At 40.1% G+C, this 21,746-nt stretch overlaps 1 long non-coding RNA gene across 1 annotated transcript; it reads left to right on the top strand.

Moving 5' to 3' along the window:
* Positions 1–966: 966 nt before the first annotated feature.
* LOC117522645 lies at positions 967–19,928 on the top strand. The gene is made up of 3 exons (XR_004564275.1): positions 967–978; positions 15,679–15,682; positions 19,840–19,928. It is a non-coding gene; the product is annotated as an uncharacterized LOC117522645 (long non-coding RNA).
* The last annotated feature ends 1,818 nt before the right edge of the window (positions 19,929–21,746 follow it).

Raw genomic sequence — 21,746 nt, forward strand, 5'->3', positions numbered from 1 at the left:
ACATCAGGCAGGGGTCTACCCAGTCTCTTATCAGCGCTGGCGGCCTCTCTGCGGTTCGCGACACAGCTGGATCAGGACTCCTGTGATCAGTCCGCTAGAATGAAAGCCTCGGGTGCAGACCAGGTCAGCTTGGAAAATACACAAAAGGTCTGCGGTGAAGGTGGAGGAATGCGCCAGCGACAGGAGACATTTATGGCAGGGAAGAGTGCGACTTCTAGCTCGGAAAGACAAACAGATCCCGTCTCTCCGAGGGCAGTTGTGATGTGCTTCTCACAAGTCTCATAATTGCAAAAATGTCACTCAGAAGAGGCACTCTGCAGCTTGGCAGGTGACGCTCGAAATCTAAGAGCGCCGGCATATTTCTGACTTCTGTTGGAAACAAGTGGAAGATGGAAATGCTGAGTTTTGTCCAGCATTTAAAAAAACAAAGAAATGGATAAAAGTGTCGACATTCCCAGAGGAGATCTCACTTCATAGCAGACAGTTTTGGTTGCCTACTGTTGTAAACAGGGCTGCATCCATTCTGTCCCAGTGAGCACAGAAAAAAATATCACCGGGGGAGGCGGAAGATCAGTGACTGTTTTCAGAATGACTGATGATTTTATACCGTTTTACTTATGTATGATAGCAACATTTTGCAGTGCATATCCTTTCAAAGCGCACAAGCTCTGGGGGTGGGGGTTCATCACTGCATGTGAGAGAACATCAAAACATCATAGTGCAATTTGTGTGCTGTGAACATTAAGCAGAAGCATCTCATGAAACCTGCAGTGCACAGCTCACTGTGTCACAAAGGACCCCTCGACCCCCCCCACATCCCAAGCACATGTCCCTCTGAGAATTTCACCCCATAACTCCACCAGAAAATTACCATTGCCACCCATGATTACAACCCTAAATCAGAAAACGTTGGGCTGCGAGCTGAAAATGGAAGTGATTTCATTACAGACAGCACAAACCCAAGATATCTCATATTTTGTGTGGTCGTCTTTATTTAATTTGTTAATTAGACATTTTTTTTTCCTGCATTTCAGCATCACGGGTGTTTCTGCAACTGGCATGCGGAGGAGATGAAGTAATGGAGGAGGAGGTGTACACTGGACTGTATATAACTGTTTAACTGCAACATTTCTGTGGCTGAATGTTCTGACAATTATTTGTTGTCTTTTTGTTAGTATGGCCGTAGCAGATGGTCACCCCGCTGGGGACGCCCACTCCACCCCATCGGCTGAGGACATGGAGACGTGTGCGTCGCTGCAGAAATATGCGAATCTCTGCAGCAGTTTGACACTTTCTCCACATTTAACACCCCCCCAACCACACACACACACACACACACACACACACACACACACACACACACACACACACACACACACACACACACACACACACACACACACACACACACACACACACACACACACACACACACACAAAACAAAGAAATTAAACAATAAGTAACACATCTTTGATAGCAGTAGTTGTGGGTTGATCAGTCCATGGACTTTGCTGGTGAAGAAAGGTGTACTATTAAGTTCACTGTAAAGAAAAGACAGTTTTGGTCAAACATGGATGTCGGTGCAGCGGTAATAGCAGAGTATTGTTTGTGTGTGTTTGTGGACAAGATAACTCAAAAACGGCTGGACAGATTTCTTTTAAACTTGGTGGGAATCTTACGTGGATGAATATCTGGAGACAATTAGACTTTGGATGAGCATGGTCAAAGGTCAAATTCAATGTCAAAGAAAATATTATGCAAAAAACCCCCAACCCAGACTCACGGCATGTCGTAATTCAGCAGCATGAAATATACATTGTTTGTCTGTTTGTTTAACTGTCAGCAGAATAACTCACAAAAAATTTGGTGAGCAGACATATATTGTTCCGGGAAATGAGTGAATTTTGGAGTTCATCTGGAATATAGTTTGGAACTGAGGTCCAGGAATGTTGAGTGTGGCATCATTTAACTCAAAAACTAGTGAGAGGACGTTGATCAAATGTGGTGAGCAGATGGATAATGTCGTAGAAAAGAGGCATAAGCTTTCTAAGTGCCTTCTAGTTTTTAATAGTTTTCCTTCATCACACAAGTAAATTGAGAGAAGAAAAACAGAAAGAAACATTCTTTTATGTTCTTATTTCTTGTCTTTGTGGTTGAGCGTTTACAGTGCGATGTTGTTGATACTTGTGTTGTCCGTTTCCACATGTCACAGCAATGAAAATGCAGATTATGGATGTGAGGTGTTGCTGCCATGAGCTCCGTTGTGCAGGAGAAGCTCCTGTGGACACTCCCATCCTGTCGAGACTTGTCAGCACGACACAATACCCCGAGTCTGAATAATGTGGCCGCCAACTCACTTATTCAAGCACCTTTTGTTTGCACTCCATACTCACCTTTTCCCTCCTCCGATGATCAGATAACAAGAAGACAGAAGAAAAAAAAAAAGAGGATCCAAAGCATCTCCAGTGATGCGGTTTGCTCTTCCTGAAGGTCTCTGAGCTGAATGTTGGAGGGTTTGTCGGTGATTTCATCCTGCATCAGGCTGCCGGATGATTATGTCCATCCGTGAAACCTAGAAATTCCTCAAAGTCGTGATATTAAAGCAGTGAATATGATGTGGATTGTGCTTAATACCACTCAGAGGCCCAGTGTCATGGCAAACTCCAGGGTGGGCCTTTCTCAAGGCCCCCGGAGTATTCTGTTTCACTATTTACTCGCACGTTAAAGCGAGGTCACGCTGTAACGTGTGTCTCCCGACAGCTGTTCTTTGATGTCAGTACCTGGGATTGGACGTGGGGGGAACATTCTTACGAGACCATCACACGAGTTTGATCTGGTGAAACGCTTCAAAAGCTTTCACTGTGAGGACCCTATTTCATCACCTCCCCGTCCAAATCAATGCATTTCAAAACCTTTAATAGTCCTCCCCACTCGATTTCAGCTATTTGGATAAGTGGCACAGTGCTGCAGCCGTGCACAATATGCATCTCTCATGTTTTGCATCTCTGATATGTTTTGCTGTTTCAATGAGGCTGTTCACGCCGTCGCGGCGGAGTGTAAAACCAGTTAGGAACGGCTGGTGGCCAGGCGGCTTTTTGCAGCCCCGATTCATCATAATTAGGTCAGTGACTCGGTCTGCTGGTCTCTCAGGGATGATCTCACAAATACACACTGTGCACAGTCACTGCTCAGACATACACTGGGTTTAAAATACTAATTCTTACTTATCCACACAGTTATCATTTCCTTATTATCTGTGTTTGCCTACTGCTCCATCATTAGTACAGATTCAATGGGTGACTGACCACAGATAATGGTTTTTACCATCACCTCATTGCCAAGCTTCAAGAAAAGTGCTATGTAATAACTGCATATTTATCCTGCACGTCGGCAAAGCAGCAGTAGCAGGGTATTGTTTTCACTGGTGTGTCTGTGTGCCTGCAGACAAGATAATTCAAGAATGGTGGGACAGATTTACTTCAGATTTGGAGGGAATAATACCTTGGTTTTGTAGTAGTTTGGTCAAGAAAGGTCAAGAAAAATCACCTTTTTTTGTATATCTCAATAACCAAGAAGCCTAGATGGGTCAAACATGGGAATATTTTGTTGTACACCCCCTCCCCCAATACAAAAAGAATAAAGACTATTCTATTCTATAGTACTTGAATAGCTACCAAGATACCAATAGCTACCAATTGCGGAGTACACTCAAAAAATGGCTTATTGGATGAACTCAGTTCAATTATGTGCAGGATTTCCATCTAATAAATATATCTAGCCTCAACTCAAATCAAACCCATCCATGCAAGATAATGTAATTTAATTTAATTGGGACTACATATATTTATTAGATGGAAATCCAATCCAATGAGTCAGTTTTTGAGTGTATCACTCAAACAGATGACTCATTGGATGAACTCAATTCATTTATGTGCAGGATTTCCATCTAATAAATATTTGTAGCCTCAACTCAAATAAAACCCATCCATGCAAGATAATGTAATTTAATTTAGTTGGGACTACATATATTTATTAGATGGAATCCAATCCAATGAGTCAGTTTTTAAGTGTATCACTCAAACAAATGACTACTTATATTTATTAGATGGAAATCCTGCTCACAGTTGACTTGAGTTCATCCATTGCATCTATTTTTAAGTGTAGTTTAGTCAAAGAAAGGTCAAGGAAAACATGGTCAAACACATCAACAACCAAGAAGCCTATAGATGATCTTTAGATCATCCTTCCAGATTACTTCCTTGGTGATATATTTTTGAACAATGTTTTCTTTAACATTGAATTTGACCTTTGACCATGCTCTTCCAAAATCTAATCATCTCCACATATCCAGTTGCATCACTACTCTTAGCTTCATAGTTGAGTAGAGCAGAGAAGGGTTTTCTTTCACCAAAACAGATCAAATCCAGGCTTGCATCTCAGATGTACCTTCTGGCAATTTGTATTAAGAACAGGGGTATGTAAACTTTGGATCAGGTTCATTTGGGTAGTTTCTGTTGTCATTATGATTTGAAAAAGAGTAAACACTGTTGTTTGCCAATCAATGGCTTCACCCAACCACTAACCATGAGTAAAAAAAAAGTTTTTGTGTTATTGTTCATATTCTTTGAAAAATGGCCAAAAAAAAAAAAAAATCTGCCAGGGTATGTAAACCTTTGAGCACAACTGTATATATGCTCATACAGCTGAGGGTATTTTAGCATTGCATTATATTTTCTCCTTTGAATAATACTTTCTGCTGCTGAAAAACCTTGAAGGTCAAAACAGAGTCATGCAGCATTTTATTTTGTATGGCTGGAACCTTTTAACCCCAGCAGATGAGAAGAAAATTTGAAATACTTTCAGATTGCTGGAAAACATCTGAGACATCCTATTCCTGAGGAGGTCAGGAGGAAAGCAGTTATTTAGTGTTTCAAGGTTGTTTTGATTATTGTGATACGGATCATCCAGGAAGTATTCACAGCTCTTCACTTTTTCCACATTTTGTTGTGTTACAGTCTTATTCCAAAATGGAGTAAATTTTTCTCTTAAAATTGTAGTCACAACACCCCATAATGACAACATGAAAAAAGTTTTTTTTTAATTTTTGCAAATTTATTAAAAAATAAAAGACTAAGAAATCACACATCACATCCTTTGCTCAAAACTTTGTTGATGCACCTTTGGCAGCAATTACAGCCTCATGTCTTCTTGAATATGATGCCACAAGCTTGGTGCACCTATCTTTGGGCAGTTTTGCCCATTGCTCTTTGCAGCACCTCTCAAGCTCCAATAGGTTGGATGGGGAGCATCGGTGCACAGTCATTTTCAGATCTCTCCAGAGATGTTCAATCAGATTCTGGTCTGGGCTCTGGCTGGGCCACTCAAGGACATTCACAGGGTTGTCCTGAAGCCACTCTTTTGATATCTTGGCTGTGTGCTTAGGATTATTTTCCTGCTGAAACATGAACCGGCACCCCAGTCTGGGGTGCTCTGGATCAGGTTTTCATCCTGGATGTCTCTGTACATTGCAACATTTATCTTTCCCTCAATCCTGATTAGTCTCCCAGTTCGTGCCACTGAAAAACATCCCCACAGCATGATGTTGCCACCTCCATGCTTCACTGTAGGGATGGTGCCTGGTTTCCTCCAAACATGACACCTGCCATTCACACCAAAGAGTTCAATCTTTGTCTCATCAGACCAGAGAATGTTGTTTCTCATGGTATGAGAGTCCTTCAGGTGCCTTTTGGCAAACTCCAGGCAGGCTGCCATGTGCCTTTACTAAGGAGTGGCTTCCATCTGGACACTCTACCATACAGGCCTGATTGGTGGATTGCTGCAGAGATGGTCGTCCTTCTGGAAGGTTCGCTCTCTCCACAGAGGAATGCTGGAGCTCTGACAGAGTGACCATCAGGTTCTTGCTCATCTCCCGGACTAAAGCCTTTTTACCCTGATCGCTCAGTTTAGACAGGGGGCCAGCTCCAGGAAGAGTCCTGGTGGATCTAAACTCCTTCAATTTATGGATGATGGAGGCCACTGTGCTCATTTGGATCTTCAAAACAGTAGAAATGTTCTGTAGCCTTCACCAGATTTGTGACTTGAGACAATCCTGTCTCGGAGGTCTACAGACAATTCCTTTGACTTCATGCTTGGTTTGTGCTCTGACATGCACTGTCAACTGTGGGACTTATATGTAGACAGGTTTGTGTCATGTCCAATCATCTGAATTTACCCCGCGTGGAGTCCATTTAAGCTGTAGAAACATCTGAAGGATGATCAGTGGAAACAGGATGCACCTGAGCTCTATTTTGAGCTTCATGGCAAAGGCTGTGAATACTTATGTACATGTGATTTCTTAGTTTTTGTTTTTCATAAGTCTTTTCATAGATTTTTCATAATTTCATAAATCTGCAAAAAACTAGGATCGATTATTTTCTCTTGGATGCCAAGGTTAATGCCTTATGTTGTCAACACAAAATATCATAATATTGTCATTTCAGACCATTGTCCTGTTACATGTACTCTGAATATCCAAAACGCAGTCAGACCACAACAGTCATGGAGACTGCACCCACTATTATTAGGCAATAAGGATTTTCCTTGATTATTTGAAGGCACAATCTCTTTGTATTTTGACATCAATGACAACCCAGACACCTCACCTGCTGTGCTCTGGGAAGCTTTCCAAGCCCATTTAAGAGGTGTTATTATATCCTTTGAAACGGCTAGAAGAAAGAGAAATAGGGCTAAATTGACTGAACTGGAGAAACAAATTAAAGATTTAGACGAGGAGAATGCCCGAACGCCTTCCACAGTTTTGTATAAAAAATTCTATCCTTGAAATATGAATACAACAATTTAATGTCAGCAAAAATTAGTAGGGCTTTCTGTACACTAGGCAGAAATATTTCGAACTGGGTGATAAACCACACAAAATATTGGCTAGACAACTTAGGAAACAGGAACAGGATCGTACAATACGCAAAATTACAAATAGGGGTGAAAGCCTGACTAACCCTAGAGATATCAACGATCAGTTTTTTCAGTTTTATCAAAACCTATATGCTACACAGAATGTAGAGCATGACTCATGAAAAAATTCTTAGATAAATGTACTTTTCCAAATTTGGAGGAGAAAGAATTGACCTCACTGAACTCAGAAATAACAGTAGAAGAAATCAAGAGTGCAATTGCCTCAACTAAACAACAGAGCTCCTGGGCCGGACGGTATTCCTAGCGAAATTTTATAAAAAATTTAGTGAAACTCTCTGTCCATATTTGCATAAAACATTCACTCAAGCTTTACTTGATAAAGCCTTTCCCCCTACTCTTACAGAAGCAGTTATAACAGTTATTTATAAGAAAGGCAGGAATGCTGAAGAAGTGGGTTCCTATCGCCACATCTCTCTTTTAAATTTGGATGGAAAAATTTTTTCTAAAATACTTGCCAATAGACTAAGCCCCCTCCTGTCACGGTTAATACATTCGGACCAGACTGGATTCATACCTCAGAGAAATTCATTCTTTAATCTCAGACATCTATTCAACATAATTTATTCTCCAAGTAGGCCTAGGGAGGAGCTAGTAGTTTGTCACTTGACGCTGAAAAAAGCATTTGACCAGATTGAATGGTTGTATTTGTTTGAAATATTGGAAAGGTTTCAATTAGGTCAAAATTTTATATCAATGGTCAAATTACTCTACACTAACCCACAGGCCCGGGTCCTCACCAATCAGATTCTGTCACCACATTTTCGTTTACACGGGGGACAAAACAGGGTCGCCCCCTGTCCCCGCTGATATTCGCTCTGGCAATAGAGCCCCTGGTTAAAAGTATCCGCAAAGACCCTACTATCTTTGGCTATGAAACTAACAAAACCTGTAATAAAATTTCTCTTTATGCTGACGATATTTTGTTATATATCACCAACCCTGAGCAATCTCTACCTGCCATTTTAGAAAATATCAAGCTATTTGGGTCCTTTTCCGGATACAGGATAAATCTGAATAAAAGTGAACTTATGCCCGTACATGTGAATAATACATCCTGGTTACATAATCTACCTTTCAAATAGCCCATGAGAAGTTCACATATCTGGGAATACAGGTGACAAGGTGCTACTCTTCCTTATTAAAATTTAACTATCACCTTACTATCCGAGCTTAACTAAATATACAATTATGGAATATGCTTCCATTTCACTTATAGGCAGAGTTAATGCTATAAAAATGATAGTTTTGCCCAAGTTCTTATATCTGTTTCAAAACCTTCCTGTATTTCTGTCCTAAATCATATTTCAAAGAAAGTATATTCGCTTGTTTTGCCTTTTTTTGTGGAATAATAAGACACATAGATGTGCCAGGAAACACCTTTACAAGTTTTAAGAGGGATGGGGGGTCTGGCATAACTTTCTACTCTATTATGGGGCCTCACACATACAATTCATGACATATCGGTTGGCTGACATTAGTGAAACTCCTACGTGGTGGCAATTGGACAGGAAGCATGTCACCTTAATAGTGTTGGAGCTATACTGCTATCCCCTGTGACATTGTAAATCTATATATATAACATGTGGTAGTTCACAACACCATACATATTTATAAGCAGATTAAACAACATTTCAAACTGAAGCATTTGTCCCCTGTCATGGCCTATCGCAGACAATCCAGCCTTTAAACCAATCACCCTGGACATTACATTTAAACTTGGAGGCAGGTGGGACTTTGTAAAATAGGTGACTTGTACTGAGAGGGGGTCTTTGCTTCTTTTAAACAGATACAAGAGATATATAAACTACCAGGAAAGACTTTTCAGATATCTAGCAGATAAGAGATTTCATCAGGAATTTTGTACAGAGCTTTGAAAGTTCTTAGCAGTTCTTGCTTGATGATTGCCTTCAACTTTTCACCTAGTACAGAGAGATTTATTTCTTGTACATATGGAAATCTGAGGTCAGTGACCCCCACAAATTCATACCTTACTAAATCTAAATGGGCAGAGGAGTTGAATATTCAAATCACTGATGAACAATGGGAAGAAAGCTTGGCAAATATTCACAGTGCTCTTACAATGTAAGACACTGTTGATTCAGTTCAAAACCTTACATCGTTTACACTACTCTAAAGATAGGTTAGATAAATCTATCCAATATCTCTCCTATCTGTGAGAAATGTGCCATAGATGTTGTTACATTAAGCCACAGTTTTATTCTCTGCTCTAAAGTTCAGAAGTATTGGACTGACATCTTTGACCATATGGCTTAGATCCTCCATATCCATATAAAACCTGACCATTTATTAATTATCTTGGGCATCTATGATAATATTGTGGGACTAAACAACACACAGAAATGTTTTATATCATATTGCATAATTATTGCTAAGAAACTTATTCTGACCCATTGGAAAAACAGTGATGCCCCTCCTCTAAAACTGTGGCTTAATGACCTTGTAAATACATTACATCTGGAAAAATATGGTATAATCTTTCTGACAGGCTCTCTCTGTTTGACAAAATATGGACACCTCTCTCTACATTTCTGCAGTCATAAAAAGTATTATTGGACTTGTGGTCTTTATCATTTCATCATTTATCATCATAACAACAGTTGGGCTGGGGGGGGGGGGGGTGAGTAGGTATCAGGTTTCTTGTGTTATTTTATGTTAAGTGCTATGTTTTTCTTCATTTGTTGTCTTTATAATATAAAAAATGAGCAATTTCTGTATATCACTGTAACAAATGTATCTTACAGTCTGCTCAATAAAATGAATAAATAAATAAATCTGCAAAAAAAATGTTTTTCACATTATCATTATGGGGTACTGGGTGCAGAATTTTGAGGAAAATATGAATTTCATCCATTTGGGAATAAGGCTGTAACATAACAAAATGTGGAAAAGTGCAGCATTGTGTATACTTTCCGGATGCAGGAGATAAAGCTATATATCATCACTACATAAATGAAATGTGTTTGCAAATGATATACCACCAGGGATAAAATCAGAAGAGTCACAGTTGGATGCAATCCAATCACTCTGGTCAGGCACAATCAGGTGCCTGGGGACCAGCACCAAGTTGAGCGGGGATGCTGTGGTTTAGTGGAAGGAATATTTCACATGATGTATTTGTGATAATAGGAGGAAACGTATGTAGACATGGAGAGAACATGCAAATGTCGCATAGAAAGGAAACAAGTATTGGTTGATTGAACCTAGGACCTTCTTGCTGACATGAAACCATGCTAACCACCATGGCTACCCTTAGTATGTCTGACATACTAAGGGTAGGCATGGTGGTTAGCATACTATACACATACTATACATACTATGTATAGCTCAAGTCAGCTTTACTACAAAGTCTCAGGAAGCACCTTAATACCATAATACATTAAACTAATGTACAGAATATTAGAACAGTCTCTGGGGTTGGTCACGGCAGAGCTTAGAGGTATTATTATTTCAAATCCTGCCGTTGGAAAACGCAGGGACAGAGCCTACTCCTGCGTAGAGGACAAGGACCAAATGGTGGTGACGGGGTGGGAGAGGGAGCGTCTGCTTGATGATCTGTATACAGTGAGAGGTGAGTGAGAACTTTGATGTTTTACAGAATGTGTGTTTCCTTTTGGTTGGGAGTTAATGGCTAACAGGAGACCCCTGCTTCTGTTTAGATATTACAGCTGCTGTTAAACTGATTTTGAATGAAAACTTAAAATCTGAGTCTTCTGGTAGAATTAAAGCTACATTTCTGGGAGCATGTGTTGATGCTGTGCATGATGGCACCCACCACACAGACAGACAACTAGTCCATCCCAACCACCCGACAGTAGCCACCTATCTGCCATCTTGGCCTTTTCAAGCTGCTGGGGTCCTCATCGAGGCACCTGCATGCTGGATCATGTGTAGAGAAGCACGCCACACGGCCCAATATACAATCCCGTTCCCTCATAATGCAAGTGATAGTCCATATCTGAGTCACGCAACTATTTGTTTGACACAAAGTCATTCCAGAGGTACAGAAGGATCCTCCGCCGAGACCTAGTACCAAAGGCATGTACCCATCACCTTAGACTCCTCAATCATCCAGTAAGACAGGAATCACCAGGACGCTAAATTCTTAGATCTGCATTCCACCCAGTTACTTCATGGCTGCATGAGCTCTTCCCAGTCATCTCTCAGTCTCAAAAGCCAATGACTCAAAGACATGAATCTCACTACAAGTTCAGGATTGTCACAACCAGACACTCCGACTCCTCATTCAGCTCCTAAATGCTGCAGTCAGGGTATTCTTTGATGCCATAAAGTTCACAACATCATCTGCAAAGTCAAGATCACTAAAATTTCCTCACCAACAAAGACATCCAACATCCTCCACAACAAACATACATTTGCAGTTCATGCAACCATTGAACAGAGTCAGAGCCAGAACACATCCCTGTGGCACACCATAATTTACTGGGTAGACGTCAGAGACTCTGCCTACTCTCTGCACAGTGCTCACAGTACCTGTGTATATCCTGGCTATGATGTCCAGCATGTATTTTAAAAAACCATGCAATAGTACTGATCTGCACATGTGACGTATTTGCCCTTGACAAAGATGACTTTCCATTGGTGTCAGAGAAGTTTCAGTTTTAAGAGTAAGGAGATTAATCAGTCAAGTGCAGTGCAGGTAGTAGCAATGTGCTCATGGCCTTCAATTTAAATTGGATGATCAATGGTGTCAAGAGCAGCTCAGAGTTGTAAAAGGATTAAAATTGAGCAATTTGCTGCAGCCACTATTCAAAGAATGTCATCAGCATGATTCTAAATAAAAGTGTGACATTACATCAAGTAGTTAATTCCCCGCACCGCTTTGTGAAGCTAACAACCGTATAGTCATCCCTGTCAGGAAGTGATTCTATAACGCTGACAAAAATCCAACTTCACCTTCTGCTCAGACAGGGGAGACTTTGTGAAAACATTGCTTGCTTGAATGGCCTCCTATCCTCATGGGATCTCATTGAAAAAGGGATTCTTGGAGAGCCGTGTGTTCAAGGAGATACAATCCACATTAACTGACATGTCACAAATCATATGGTCATACGTCAGTCACTTTTTCAAGGTTTCAGATCTGTGCACAACACAGGAGTTTATGATTGTCTCAGATCATATTGACAGCATTATATACATAGTTGGTGGTGGTGGGAGGAGCATCCCTTTGGGTTTTCAAGGTTTTATGATGAATTCAAATCTCAGAGACTAGGCAGGAATATAGAAGACTGTGTGATTAAGAGTTCAGTGGGCATTAAAGAAAATAAGCACCTTGGAGCTGACAAGTCACCTAGGAGGCTGATCAACCACACAAGATCAAGTTCAATCAAGTCTGTGAGCACGTGCAGGTGCCATGCCATGGAATCAGCCTGGGCGTACATCTCAAAAGTAACATCCATCTGCCAGGTGTCCATCTGGTTTTCCTAGTTCCATGAGGTGCTCAACACTGAGGTATCTTAGAACTAGATCATGAACTAGACACAAGCCACATGGCCGTGGATGTTGAGGAGACCCAACTCAACCCATTTGGACTCAAGGCCAAAGTGTCAAAATCACTTGATCGGTCACTGGCAAAAAATGACTGGAAACAGAATTTCAAATCTGGACTTGAACATATCTAACTTATCTGTGAGTACTATGTGGACAGTTCATAATATTTTGTCATTGTCCTCAGTGTAGTAACACAGTCCAGGATCATAGGGATTAAATGTCTCGTGGATCTGTTGGACAGAAACACTTCTCCATGAGTGTTATGTTTTATTGTGACATTCCAAACAGGGTTAAACACTATAATAATTCAGCTCAAAGCTTACATTTCTATTCATCACAATCCAAAGTCTCAAGATCAGTGGACTGAAATAAAATTAATTTAATGCTTTGATCTTGATTACTGAACTTAGGTCTGAAATTGATAAAGGTAAGTCCCTTCAGTTGCTCCCTTGTTTGCACTCGGGGTCGCAACAACAAATCCAAGGTGGATCTGCATGTGAATTGGCATAGGTTTTATGCCGGATGCCCTTCTTGACGCAACTCCACATTACATGGAGAAATGTGGCAGGGGTGGGATTTGAACCCGGAAACTTCTGCACTGAAACCAAGCACATTAACCACTTGGCCACCACCCCTGTGCCTGAAATTGATCTTTGATCAATTTCAAACCTAAGCTCAATTTTTTGATCTTAGGTCTTTTGAACCTAAGTTCAAAAGACCTAAGATCAATTTTTGATTCTGATTACTGACCTTTGATCCTGATCACTAAGCATGGATCCTGATCCTGCATGCTAACCTTCAAGCCTGATTACTGACCTTTGATCCAAATGACTGAATTAGGTCTTAAAAACCAGTGTTGCCACAGTTACCTTGAAAAGTTACTTTCTTAGTTACTTATACAGTTACTTCATTAGCTTTATGCGGTTACTTTCTTAGCAGCTGCCGACAACTTGTAACAAATAAGTAAGATAACTAATAAGGTAACAAGTAATCTAACTTGGTTACTCCTAAGATTGAGTAATCAACAAAGTAACTAATCAGCAAAGTAACTAATTGTTACTTTCCTTTGTACTAAATCTTGAAAATAACCAAGTTTGATTGCTACTCACTAGTCGCAACTGTAAAATGTAACTGTAAAAAGTAAATAAAAAGTAACTTTTCAAAGTTACTGTGGCAACACTGTTAAAAACTAAACTTTAATCTTGACAATGGACCCTGAAACTGATCTGTGATTATGATTTTTCATCCTGATCACCAGGAGTGATCCTAATTGCTGACATTTGATCCTGATTACTACCTTTGATCCTAATTACTGAACTTGGGTCTTAAAAACTAAACTTTAATCTTGACATTTGAACCTGAAACTGATCTGTGATCATCTTTTTTTTTTATCCTGATCACTCGGGAGTGACTCTGCTGACATTTGGTCCTAATTACTGAACTTAGATTCTTAACTGTTGAGCTTTTAAGCTTGATCGGCCATCGACAGGCTGAAATGACCAGATCATTTCCAAAGTGAACGCTGGTTGATCCGGGATGTCGTCTGACTACCAGAGAAATTGTGGAAGAGGTGGACATATTGTTACATGGGAAACAAGGTACCAGTAGATTCAGTAGATTCTCACAAATCCAACAAGACCAGCATTCATATGCACACTCTTAAGGCTATGAAATTGGGCTATTAGTAGAAAAAGTAGAAAAGGGGGTGTTCACAATAATAGTAGCATCTGCTGTTGATGCTACAAACTCAAAACTATTATGTTCAAACTGCTTTTTTAGCAATCCTGTGAATCACTAAACTAGTATTTGCATCTGATTTAAGGGCAATTTGCAAATGCATAAAAACACTTCACGTAAACCCAAAGTACTATATAAATGTGGCAGAAATCAACATACTTGCCAGTCATTGCCATTCCAGCTGTGGAGACGTACAGATATACGTACAGTATATCCACAGTTTTTCATGATTTCTTCACATCTGTGAGGCATTAATTTTGTTGGTTTGGAACCAAGATTTTGCTTGTTTACTAGTGTGCTTGGGGTCATTGTCTTGTTGAAACACCCATTTCAAGGGCATGTCCTCTTCAGCATAAGGCAACATGACCTTTTCAAGTATTTTGACATATCCAAACTGATCCATGATACCTGGTATGCGATATATAGGCCCAACACCATAGTAGGAGAAACATGCCCATATCATGATGCTTGCACCACCATGCTTCACTGTCTTCACTGTGAACTGTGGCTTGAATTCAGAGTTTGGGGGTCATCTCACAAACTGTCTGCGGCCCTTGGACACAAAAAGAACAATTTTACTCTCATCAGTCCACAAAATATTCCTCCATTTCTCTTTAGGCCAGTTGATGTGGTCTTTGGCAAATTGTAACCTCTTCTGCACATGTCTTTTATTTAACAGAGGGACTTTGCAGGGATTCTTGCAAATAAATTAGCTTCACACAGGTGTCTTCTAACTGTCACAGCACTTACAGGTAACTCCAGACTGTCTTTGATCATCCTGGAGCTGATCAGTGGGTGAGGCTTTGCCATTCTGGTTATTCTTCTATCCATTTTGATGGTTGTTTTCCATTTTCTTCCACGCGTCCCTGGTTTTTTTTGTCCATTTTAAAGCATTGGAGATCACTGTAGATGAACAGCCTATAATCTTTTGCATCTGCGTATAAGTTTTCCCCTCTCCAGTCAACTTTTAATTAAACTACGCTGTTCTTCTGAACAATGTCTTGAAGGTCCCATTTTCTTCAGGCTTTCAAAGAGAAAAGCATGTTCAACAGGTGCTGGCTTTATCCTTAAATATGGGACACCTGATTCACACCTGTTTGTTCCACAAATTGACAAACTCATTGACTGAATGCCACACTACTATTATTGTGAACACCCCCTTCTCTACTTTTTTTTTACTAATAGCCCAATTTCATAGCCTTAAGAGTGTGCATATCATGAATGCTTGGTCTTGTTGGATTTGTGAGAATCTACTGAATCTACTGGTACCTTGTTTCCCATGTAACAATAAGAAATATACTCAAAACCTGGATTAATCTTTTTAGTCACATAGCACTACTATTATTCTGAACACTACTGTACTTGCGAGACTAGTGTGAAAAGTGTGGAATGTCAGCTCTTTGGTATGTTTCTTCTAGGAAAGTATTGCATTTATCACCATGTGTGTGTGTCACCTGACTCTAACTGACATGGCAAGAGGGATTCTTGACTTTGTTAAAAAATGTAGTTGCTTTTTTATTTTTATTTTGAGGAACTCTTCGCTGTAACCCATTGCTGCAATTTTTCATGAGTGCACTGCTTATTATGCACATATTTAAACTCCAGTTTTGGGATTAGTCTGCTGCCATTAAAAACACAGATCATACCGTCAATGATATATGATTCTATTTCAAAATATGCTTTATGCTTAAAAATGCTTTTACCACAAATACTTTTTCAAACACTGAATAATAAAAGAGACAGTCCCCTGAGATTGTAATTACTGTTATGATGTATTATCCCCACATTCGCCACCATAACACGTATTGTGACGATCCTGTAATTTTATGTTCAAGCCCTGGGATTTTCCATCTCATCTTTGCAAGTGCAAGTCATAGGAGTATGCGGATCTGGTTCGCTTTCCTGAGCAGGGTGGTGACGAGTTTCAAACTGTTCTAACACTTCAGCAGGTTGGTTCTTTGCAATAGAAACACCCTGGCAGCGTCACGTCTTCTACCTGCACCTGCCACAGGCAAGTGCTTGTACCTTACAAAGGCATAGCTTAATGCCGAAGCAGGTCCCAGCCTGTGTTCTCCCCCGCTGCATCTTCCCAGCCCCGGCCTGTTGTTACCTGATTATCAGACCACAAGGAGGCAGGAAAAAGTGGCTACTTGGCCTTCTTTGGGAATTTTCTTTATCCAAATTTTACATGACAGGCTAACATTTAATGTGGAGGAACTACTGAACTGTTTCCAGCATTATGAGGCCTTGATGGAGAATTTGAAATCTTATTTCCTAGCTGATGGTGCACAAAATGAGCAGTGCTGATAACACAAATGTGTTTTGTATCTTAGCATTTTGTGTTTGTCGTCAGCAGGGTCCATGTGTGAGCCCTGATCCAGTGGGGATAGCCCACTTTTACTCCTAAGGGAATGTAGAGAGTAAGAGGTAGACATTTGACATCAATGACCTTGACATTCACAAAAATTGGTCAACCTTGCCAGGGTCCATCAAAGACTCAGGAGACAAGAAAAAGCTAAAGCTTTCAATCCATAGTGATATTGTACACAATGATAGAACAGTCTTTGTTGGAGGTCCCAGTCACAATAGTTAAGGGCTACTTAGACTTCAAATCTTAAGGCCCCCTGACACTTGCACGACTTTGATTTGCGCATTTGCACGCATGTCGTCATGACGATCCCACCCCTGTGTTCCCAGCTGGACGCTGTGCTTTGTTCCACTGCCATGCTCTGTGCGCTGGATGCTGTGTATATAAAATAACTATTTTATAGCAGATTAATCATTTTCTCTGCGAGTTGGTTCTTGAAAACGACTCTAATCACTTCCTGAATTGCAGAGGAGCGCTCCAGCCGCAGCTGTATTCACGCACGCTGAATGAACTGGAGAAAGCTGTCTAAAAAGGTAATTATTTGTCATGTTTACATTGTCATGGCTTGGTAAAACAGTTGCATGTTCTTTCCTTCTTGTGTGCAGCTGTAAAAGTATGTTTATTTAATTTCAATTTATTTTCATTTATATAGTGCCAAATCACAACAGAGTTGCCTCAGAGCGCTTCACACAGGCAAGGTCTAACCTTACCAACCCCCAGAGCAACAGTGGTAAGGAAAAAATCCCTCTGAGGAAGAAACCTCAAGCAGACCAGACTCAAAGGGGTGACCCTCTGCTTGGGCCATGCTACAAACATAAATTACAGAACAATTCACGGACAAATATACAAGAAATGCTATTGGCGCACAGGACAGGAGGATCGCCAACAGTTTATGATAGATTTAACATCTCGTAATTGTTCAGACGAGATGTGGTCTGATGCGGTGTGCTGGTGCAATCACTCACACTGTTCACTTCTTACTTGAATTGACAAACTGCGCGTAGTGTTGGTGAGTCAATTCCGCAACGTTGCACGACATTTATGCGTGAAAGATTTTTTGAACATTTCAAAATTCTCTTTGCGCAATTAGACGTGCTGGCGCCCCTCTCATGGTCAGTCTACACCCGTTAAAGACAAGTTTACTCTCCTGCACGACATAATGCATGCAAGTGTGTGCCTCAAAGTTGTGCAAGTGTTAAGGGGCCTTAACTGTCAGAAAAGGCAGGGTGGAGGAGGTGGTGTTCATGTCAGCAACTGCAGACAGCAGAGGGGTTCAAAATTGTAGATATTTTTTATTGTTATGTTACCTACACTTCAGTGCAGTCACAAATGAAGTATCGTTTATCCTTGCATGAACAGTGTACATACGTAATTACAAAAAATTAAATAGCTTCAATAGTACCAGTAAAACAAACAAACACACACACATACAAGTCACACACACATTCACACATTAGCAGCAACATACTGAGGCAGACATGAGATGCAAACAGAAGTATATGAGAATTGCACTGATGGAGTGTAATTGCACTGTGCAGTGTGAGGGTAAGTTAGAGTTAGACTTGACATTTTCAAATAACATTTTAAATAATGCTAGAGCTGACATTTTTAAGTAACTGGGGTTGACCTTCATCTACATATCAAGCTTGGTGGAAATCAGGAAAAGGAACTAGGAGGAGTAGGGTAACAAAGAGAAAGCAAAATTTTGACCTTTGACCCAATGACCTTGACTTTTCTCAAAACAAACCCTTTAAGGGCAATTCTGGGGTGAACCTACATGCACACAACAAGTTCGGCAGAAACTGGCCTGTCTTCAGAGGAGTAGTGAGACAAACAAGCACATATTTCTCAAATGTTAGTGTGATGCAGCTGCAGCAGTATTTCTCAATGATATCACAACCGTTGCTCCACAAAATTCAAATTTCCAAACTCTAATCATCACATAACATAGAATCAGTGTGACAAAAGTCAAAACATCACCCATCTTTGCTCTATGGTCCTGTGATGCATGTCCAAACAGATATTATTTTGAATTCCTTCACCTTTATCTCCATCTTCCTCCGCATGTGCTGCCAATTACATCATCAAATGTTTCAGTTCCTGTTTCCTCCTTCTCTTGAATGGCTGATCACCCCACAGTGACAGGCGAACAGACCCACAAAGGCATAAATTTAGAAGGTGCACATAATGTACGCCTGAATGGATAAAGAGGAGTTATTAATGTCAGGGAGATACAGTGTTCGTGTGGAGCAAGAGAGTATTATGCTGCTTCAGGGGATGGAATTAAATCTGTAATTGGGAACAGGTTGAAGTTGATTCTTTAAAGCCAAAGGAAGGTGGTAGCAGGAACATTTTACAATGCAAACGATGGAACAACACTGACTTGTTGTAGTCCATGGAATTTCACAGCTGAACAGATTTAAAGGTTTGTTTGGTGGTCTGTTTGCAGAATAACTCATTTTTGTAAACTGTATGTAAATATCAGTGATTACTACATAAGAGGTTGAATTTATGAAACAATTTTGAACTGATGCCCAAATCCAGATGTGAATCCAGGGCATTCATTTATCAAACTGTGCACAGAAAAGTGTTGAAATGCTGTTGTATGTACAAAATTAAGCATGTAAAAAAGAAAAAAAAAAAATCCACATTTATCAAACAGGCATGTGCAGGTCACATGGACATCAGTATCAGCTGTTGATAAAGCCCACGTGGTGTAAATCTCATGCTCTTGCATGTTCTTGGTCATTTGGATTAAGAAATGTCCTCAATTAACCATATGTGGTAACAAAACATCAGTTTATTGCTTGTGTTCCTCACCGGAATAATGGAACACAATTTTTAGAAGCTTTAACAAGCTCACAACAAGGACCAGCAAGCATAAAACTTTTCAATCAAAAGAACAAGTGCACAATTATTTATCGTTAGTTTTCTCAGAATCCTTTGTGCTTCCGTGACTTCACCGCGCTGCAGTCGTTATGAAGATAAAAATTCTCCTCATGAAATTTGAGCAGTGAAAATAATGTGGGCCCAATATACAATATATTTCAATATATGTAATTAACTGTGTACTTATTAATTTGAGGAAATAAAGTACATATATGAATGAGGTTGCATGCTGTGACCTGTAATTTTCCTGTTCTACCACTAGATGCTGTTTGCACGTATTATCAGAGTTGTGTGCCTTTTTACACACATCTCTAAGGATAAGAACAAGCTGGTAAATTCCACATTTTACATAGAAATGTTTGCAGGCATGCTTTAAGCACAAATCTGTGGGTATGAGCTGTTGATAAATGAAGGTCCTGGAGTCATACCTCCATCAATAGATGGAGGTGATGTTCATATATCTGCCAGGTTGTCTTTAAGCAAGATGATTCAAAAAGTTACAGACTGATATCAATGAAATGCTCTGGAGGTGGAGGATTTGGTCCAGTGAAGATTTGCTTCAGTTCTTGCACTATAGAAATCTGGATCTCATTCTGACTCTTGGATTAGATTAGACAGAATTTCATTAATCTCTTGGGAAGACTCCCTCAGAGAAATTGAGGTTCCAGCAGCACTGTATAGTAGCACACAGGGTAAGAAGCACACAGAGTATCCAAAGTGAAAGTAAAAAAAAGGATCTATTTTAAGGTTTTTATACCACTGTGAGAAGGTCATGGAACAATATTTTGTCTAATTTCTGTTGATAACTCAAAACCGATGCAAGTATCTTGATGGGAACTTGTAGGATAATTTTGATAATTGATATTCCGTTGTTGCATGTGCTTGTTGAGTGTCCTTGCAGTTTAAAACACTAGTTTCTGTTTTTATAATATTTCAGTTATTTGATATTACTGTATTTTTAACACTCTTTTTTTATATCTATGTGGACAGTTAGTCAGATTTCTGTTTCAGATTTCACACTCTAGTTTCAAGATTTAAGATTCAAGATTCAAAGCTTTTATTGTCATTTGCACAATAAAGAAACATGTTTCCCTGTGCAATGAAATTCTTACTTTGCTGCCCACACTGGATGCCCAAATATACGAGTTATATATAAATATATATAAATAAATAACTAAGTATAAATATCTAAATATAAGTTGGGGGTGTGTGGGGGGGATGAAATAACATAAAATAAGCATGCTGGTAAGAACAATAGAATATAACAAGCAATGTAATAAAAATGTAATAATGTAATAAAGAAATATACACTGTAAGAAGGGAAATATAAAATATGCTTGTTTAATGGCCTACATGATATGTACATGATAGTGCATCAGTGTGCAACATTCACTGTTTTGTGCAACATTCAGCAGTAAATGGTTTCGTGCAATTTAGTGCACTGACTAGTGCACTGACTTCATACCCCACATGAGGACTGCACTCTCAATTAATGGGTAAATTTCCTTTTTATATTAAATCGCTGTCCCTGCACAGTGTTTTCACTACTAAGTGCATGACTTTATTGTATTTTGTTTTACTCCTGAGTGTACCCTGAATGAACTAGGTCAATAAGATGACTACACAAATGGATGTTCTTTTCAATGAAAAGGACGAGTCATTTGTCATTGATTTTATTTTCCACTCCTGCCGTCCCTGAGCTGACTCTCCCTCCTCCACGAGGCCTAATACCTCTGGGAGAGCAGAGAAAAGAGGGCAGCTACACCTGCGGCTGCTGAACAAGTGTATCACTGTCTGGGCGCTCTGTCCGGGCTTGTTGGGCCCTCTAACCTGGAATGTGTTGATGAGACAATCAGGTGCAACAGGCGCGTGGCAGCTTGCTGCGAGGAGAGATAACCTGCTCTGAGACGTGACGGAGGAAAACAGCAAAGGGCTCGGCACGTCGTCCGGCCACTAATCGACACCTCTCCCAACCCCGAGACATGCCGATGCAGAATAATGTGACACATCGCTGAGCATGATGGGTGATTTCTGAGCGCCTGTTCTCCCGGAGTAACGTCTGAAGATTTATCTCTTGGGCTTGTCGGACTATCCCGCTCTGACTCACTCACAGGGTGGGGCACTGTGAGATTTTGTTTAGCCAGAGGGTTAGAAAATTTTATTTCTATCAAGAAAAAGGTCATGAGCAATGTTCCAGCTTCACAGGAAATCCATCAAGGCACATAATTG

This window comes from Thalassophryne amazonica, chromosome 12, assembly GCF_902500255.1.
Source record: "Thalassophryne amazonica chromosome 12, fThaAma1.1, whole genome shotgun sequence".
Lineage (NCBI taxonomy): Eukaryota > Metazoa > Chordata > Actinopteri > Batrachoidiformes > Batrachoididae > Thalassophryne > Thalassophryne amazonica.